The sequence below is a fragment of the Anas acuta genome, chromosome 4, assembly GCF_963932015.1.
Source record: "Anas acuta chromosome 4, bAnaAcu1.1, whole genome shotgun sequence".
Lineage (NCBI taxonomy): Eukaryota > Metazoa > Chordata > Aves > Anseriformes > Anatidae > Anas > Anas acuta.
Window position 1 is genome coordinate 24,201,724 of NC_088982.1, and position 6,704 is coordinate 24,208,427.

General features: G+C 47.6%; 1 long non-coding RNA gene across 1 annotated transcript; it reads right to left on the reverse strand.

Annotated features, from left to right (window-relative positions):
• Positions 1–1,181: 1,181 nt before the first annotated feature.
• On the reverse strand, positions 1,182–3,919 carry LOC137855727 (uncharacterized). The gene is made up of 2 exons (XR_011095912.1): positions 3,336–3,919; positions 1,182–2,590 (listed from the first exon to the last, which is right to left on the reverse strand). It is a non-coding gene; the product is annotated as an uncharacterized lncRNA (long non-coding RNA).
• Positions 3,920–6,704: the final 2,785 nt, after the last annotated feature.

Genomic DNA, 6,704 nt, shown 5'->3' on the forward strand with positions numbered 1-6,704 from the left:
AGGCCTTCCTGGGGTGATGAGTTCCCTGCCAGGTTGTGAATGATGTGGAAGAAAATGGATACTGTGACTCCACTTCTACACTTTTAACCTTGGGCTACGTTGAAGCATCTTCTCTCCTAGCGTTCCTTGTAGTAGCAAGCAGGTGAGCTAAAATCAAGCTGCTCAGCAGCTGGGGCTTAGCAAGCAAGGAAATGCAAGAGCTTAACTAGGCAGAGTTAAGAGTCTCTCTTCTGTCAAAGAATGCGTGCTATGTTGGTCCAAAACAGCCGTCACATGAGGCTCATTATACTGGGAATGTCCAACCCAAATCAAAATTTCACTGCAAGCAGTCACTTTGGCAACAGACAGCCAGCAAGCTGTCATCCAGCAAGCTGCCAGGGCAAGTCTTCCTACCAAGGGGGAGGTGTTGGCAGCTCGAACTTGCGAGGCCCATCCTGCAGGAGCAGAAGTGAAGGGCCAGGACAGCAGGACGGAGAGGACACTGCAGCTGCCCCATGCTGCACTGCTCCCTCGGTGTGTCTGCGTTTGTCCTGCTTGGGATTCAGCTCAAGTGGATGCACATGAACAGCTTTTTGGCAGAGATCTTGCATAGATTTGCCCAGCTTTATCATTTGCTAGTTCTTGTGTCGTTTCATGGTGATAGTGGCTCATCCTTGACACCGATCCTTTTATGTCTATTTAAACGTAAATTAGTTTTGATCGGTTTGAGCCTCACATGTTACTGGAAAAAAATGTGGTTTTATTTTTTAATGTCAGTCATCAATTGCTCAGAAGTTGCTTTCTTAGCAGAAGATTGCAATTTATTTACTCTTCAATTATAGATATTAGCTCATTTGAACCTGGCTTTCATTTTTGATCAATACATCCCGTAAGAGTCATCAAAAGCTTTTTGTCTGGCCTGATCCAAGCATAAAATTAAAATGTAGAGAATCACCTCCATTTTCCTTAGCAGTTCTTTGCTTTTTGAAAGGGAGGGCCCTGTTCCTTGTCTGCTCTCTTCTTTCATCCTTCCAAACCTCATTTACTATTAGATCTTACATTTATCTTTCGTGTTGTTTGTCATTATCTTCTTGGTACAAGAAAAGCCCTAATTACTTTGAATTTCTGTGATGAAAATGCCAGGCAGCAATGCCTTAACCAGCCCTGCCATTTCTGGAGTGAAATAGCTGATTACATAAAGCTGCCCTTTGTTTCTTTTGTTGACCTCTTGCAGGTTTTTCCGCTCTACCTTCATTTTTTCCCCCTTCTGGTTTCATTAAAAGAGCAGCTTTCATCTTTTGTTTTGGGAGGTGTGTGCTCCCACATGCACTTGTGTTGGCCCTTTCATTCTGCACCCACTTCCAACATGACAGAAGTGGAAAACTTGCAGGGAAAAGACCTTATAGTGGCAGCCTGTACCTAAAGGGGGCCTACAGGAAAGCTGGGCAGGGACTCTTTGTCACGAAGTGGAGTGATAGGACAAGGGGGAAGGACTTTAGACTAAAAGAGGGTTGATTTAGATTAGATGTAAGGAAGAAATTATTTACTCTGAGGGTGGTGAGGCACTGGCACAGGTTCCCCAGAGAAGCTATGGATGTCCTATCCTTGGAGGTGTTCAAGGCCAGGCTGGATGGGGCTTTGGGCAACCTGGTCTGGTGGGAGGTGTCCCTGGCCATGGCAGGGGCATGAGACTGGGTTGTCTTTAAGGTTTTTCAACCCAAAACACTTTGTGATTCTATGACTCTGTGAAAAAACCTGAGTCCTTCGATCCCTGTCCAGCCCCAGGTGATCTTCCTGCCCATCACACCATGATGGTAACATCCAGCTCCAAGGAAAGTGCACAGAGAGACAATTAGCACACTTTCTACTCACTACAGGATTTAAACCTTCTGGGGCTTATGGATTGACCCAATTAATGAATAAACAGGCAGCAATTAATACAAAAACAAACAAAAAAAGCCTGTTCTTATAAGCCTGGAATCAACAGTACAAAAATACTGAGGGGCTTGAGGAAAGCTTGCCAGGCACAAATTATAATAATGCTTTTAAATTTGTAATGAGCCATCAGAAGGCTATTCTGAAATATCTTTCTGGCAGACATGTTCTCCTTTTTTCCAAGATAATGTGTGGTGTCGGGATGTTTTAGTTGTTTCTTCTTAAAGATCTTTCTGGAAATCTCCACTTTCATTGAATTATGAGTTTTAAGAGGATTGTGTGCATTATATGCCATTGCTTATCTTACGCAGGCCATTTCAGGGTGTTCTTAAGTTTTGTCAAAGTCAGATTTTGCATGCTCATTTTAAGATCAGAAGAAAATACCTATCATGGCTCGTGGTGGCCAAGTCAGCTCTCCATTCAGTTTTCGCTTTTTGCACACATGAAAAATCATTTCTTGAGTTAACTGGAGTCAAACCTCTTGAGGGCTGATGAGGGTGATCACAGCATCTGTGGAAACAGCAGCAAAGACAGAGGAGGTGGTGCTGGAGCTTTCTCAGAAGGGGAAAAGGCCTAAAACAATTTTATTTGCTGCCCTGGTGTGAGAAAGAGCTGCCAGTGCTGGGTCCTGTGTCTTCCTCTCAGTGACTGTGCTTGCCCACTGCCCTTCCTAAGCCTTGAGAAGGTGGGCAATGAAAGAAAAGAATGAGAAGAGTAAATGATCAGAGGCTGGCTGGGCAGGCCCTGGAGGAGATACAGCAGGGCTTCTAGCAGGCACGTGAGACTTCTCGTGCCCAGGAATTCTCTCTGGAAAAAACCTACCGGCAAGAGTAAATGGGAGCACAGAGCTGGCAGTGGTGGGCATCCATGTCTAGTGTGTGAATTGAGCAGGTGCCTTCAGAGGTCTCCACCAGCCTCACCATCCTGTGGTTTCACTGCTGCCCTGTGCCAGGGCAACGGTTTGCACGGGGATGTGGCAAACTGCACCAGAAAGCTGAGCCTGGTTAAACACAAGCCCTCGCTCCTCCCCTGCGGCCTGTCTCAGCGGCTGGCTCGGCCAGCACCAGCGCTGGCAGCAGTGTTTCTCCAAATGGTGGGTGAGCAACCCTGGGTGCGTGGGCATCACACTGTCACAGGGCTTGAGACACAAAACCAGCTTTGCCCATGAGGATGCTCCACCAGCACGTCCCGGGGGACAGCAGTGAATAGGAACTTTTCAGCCTTGGTTGTTATCGTGGTTACACCAAGGCTTCCTTGCATCCCAAACTGACCAGACTGTAGCAAAAAGCTGTTTAAACACTCAGACTAATGTTGCCATAAAGGAAATGCTGGTCTGTGTTAGCACACGGGAGTGCAGCCAGACAAGAAAAAGAAAAGCACAGAGCTGGGGTTGTCAGAAGTCACTGAGCACGCAGCCTCACCTGTAGGGAGCACGGTCCTGGTGACAGGCACCCCTACCCTTGCCCTTCGTACCGGGAGTCATTTGTGGGGCAGTTCTGCGAGCTAACAGGAAAAGGTCCACGTGAATACTGTGGGATACTGTAGGATGGGCCAAACAGAGTGAGTCACAGGCACGGTCTGCAAAGTTTCCTGCTTGTCTTATGTTCTTCTAGTATTTCCCCAGCTGGCCTTCTCATCCCAGCTGGCTGACCACAGCCCTCAGCTGTGATGTTCCCACTTGTGACCCATCTTGTGTCCAGGTGTTTGGGTTGAACTGGCTTTCCCCATCCCAGCATCAAGCTTTTCTATCAGAAGTTGATGGTGTTCTGGAGATGAAGAAAACCTGTAAAGGTTGCTGCTTTCTGGGGTAATACGGTGCTCACTAACTTCCCAGTTTGCTACCTGAGGTTAATTACTGCTGCTTGAACTCAAAGGGCAGATGCGAAAGCTAGGCTTTTGGAAAGTGGTTGTTAACACTCTGGTTGCAAAAGCAAGTGGTGAGCAATCCTCACCTGCAGTGAGGTTACAGGACTGATTTCCTAAATGCCACAGTCAGGGTGAAAGAGTAAAGCTCACCGGGACGGTTTTCAAGCTACAGCGCTTGGCCCTGAGCAGCTCCCCTTCCCCAGCCTTTCCCACTTCAAACCATTGTGTTTTTTTTCCCTCTTGTGGGCAAATCATTTACTGTAATTTAATGATCACAACCACATAAAATTCACTTCCTTGTGGTAAAAAAGAAAGGATTAAATGTCTCGGTTTATCTTTCCACGTGGGTCACGTGGCCAGGGCTGGTTGTAAAATGTGGGAGAACGGGTTTGAGGCGCAGCAGTGCCAAGTGCTGTACATTTCCGTATGCTCTCTACCCCGCGTATCGCTCACAAAGACGCCACAGAACGACGAGGAAGTTTGCTTTCTCAGGGAGTGGATTTTTTTTTTTTAATGTAATGCATCGTTTATTATTCTTAAATCTAATCTTTTAAGACCTCAGTGCTGTCCTAGTCCCAACCCCAAAAGGAACAAGCTGAGAGAAACTCCTGCTCAGCCATACAAAAGACGAAATGTTGAACAAAATCAGATGGCTGGCTTGTAACAAAGCAATCAGCGTCTCAAAAAACCTCGTGAGCCACACAGATGGGATGCATATCTCAAAATCTCATACATCAATAAGTGACCCGCCAGCTCTGAAGGAGCCCCTTGTGCAGCTGGTGACCTCTCATGCTAACAGCAGCACTGGAGGCTCGGGGGAAGGTGGTGGGGAAGGCCCACCTGGCTGGCATTTGGGAACGTGGCTGCTGGGTAGGGCGTGTTGGGTCAGAAGGAGTTTGGGACTCTGGGACTGTGCAGTGCCAAACAGGACTTGGTTCTCCTTGCCAATACAAATTGTAGAGGTTCATTTAAAGGATTCCTTTGTCCTTGGTGGGGCTCTTGCTAGGCTGTAAGCAATTGAGCTTCTGTTACAAAGAGCCTTTTTCATCGTCACTTCCAAAGAAGCACTGGAATATGTAGGAAATGCTCTGTGCCCCCAGAGGAGAGGCAGTAGGCTCACGTCTGCCACACTCGAAGCAGATCCTGGGGCTTCAGCACTTCTGAGCCCTCTGGCTGGAGCTCCCCTGAAGCCAGCCCCAGCAGTGGTGAGTGTCTATCCATTACTTCTGAGCGGCAGTGGTGCTTGTGAATGCTGAAGACATGCTGACACCATGCCCAGCCCCAGTCTTTCTTACCAGCAAAGCTTAAGATGAAGCACTTACTAGTGGGTGAATCCCAGCCCTGGTATGGGACACAGCCTGGGGTCTGTGCTCCATGGAAACTCTCTTTTGCTTCATATGAGGAAAGAGTGAAACCAACAGGAAAAACACAATGTGAACTACGGTGTGTTGTAACTGCTTTGTGTACAGTACAACTGGCAACGCCTTGTTGGACAGGGCACGGACGCTGTCTGGTTTTATGGAAAGCATGTGATGGGTTCTGAATGAGCCTCTGATGGTGCCTACAGGGAAGAAAGAACCATTTCCTAAATTGTGATGCACTTAACGTTGCACCTTTGACAGCAGCGGTAATGATGTCTGTAATGATCCTACTGCTGCTGATGGTGTTGGTCACCTTGCAGATACAGAACTGCTCAGCATCAGAGCCATTTAAAAAGCATCCCTCTTACTTCACTGGTGAATACAAAATCCTCATTTGAATTTCAGGCACTTTGCATACATGTGTGTGGCTATTTCCATCTCTGGGAGTGAATCAGATTTCAGTATATTCTGCGGCATAAGAGAAATAAGCTTTTTGATCCAAAGAGACAGACAGAATTATTTCTTCCATTTATTTCTGTTTTGTGGGACTCTGCGAAAAAAAATAAATATCCATGCCTGTGATGGAGCAGGAGGTCTCTCTGGAGAGGTCTGGCTTGAAGACTAACACAGGCTCTGTTGGCAGAAACAAGATCAGCTTTTCTGTGCATCTCCCTTCTGGGCTGCTAGGAGGAAAGAGGAGTGTGTGGCCAACACACTCATATCACTGCCCTTCTCAGTGCTCAACAGAGAAAAACAGAAAAGACAAATGAAGACATTTTCCTGCCTTTTGTGGATGTTACCTGCTTGTCCAGCCAAAGTCCTGAGTCTGACAGGCCAATGCTGGGTGCATTGGTGTGGAGGAGCTGCTCTGCACTCCCTCTGTGAGGGGACAGCTCCAGCAGGGAGGGATGTGTGTCCAAACTAAGGACAAGAAATGATTTCTTCCCTGCCACGCTATGATGCCCATTCCCATCTGATCAGCTTTCCCACAGACCAAAGCCTCAGGATGCCACCCCAGTGTCAAGGTTCCCAGTTTGTCTCGATGATACCTGCGGTGAATTCTTCAGATGTGTCTCCTCTGGTCTCCCTCAAATGCCTTGCCTCGTGACTCAGGCTGCAAGTCTGACTCAGACATCATGCTCTTCCCCACCTTTCATTTCTGATGTAGGGCAATGCTGACGTACTTCACCTCATGCTTCCTGGGGCTACTCCACAGCATGAGGGCCATTGGGTGTGCTCCAGGTCCTGCTGCAGCACTGTGGGGTCAGGGCATGGCCAACAGTGACACCATGGGAGGAGGTGTGTCTGCACAGAGTGTGTGGCTTGGTGCAGCCTCCTCACGTTGTAGCACTCCTTTGGATGCTTTGTCTTTTGGAAGGGTTTGCTGCGACACTTCAGGTGGTAGCAAGAAGCTCTCCAGCTGAAGGTAGCAGAGGTTTAGTGGAGGTAGCCTGGTTTGAAGAAGATCCTGGTTTGAAGAACCAGACATTGTTGTCCCAACAACTAATTTTAGGGGCCTACTGATGGTACATGTCATTCCTCCCACAAGAGGCAGTAAAAATG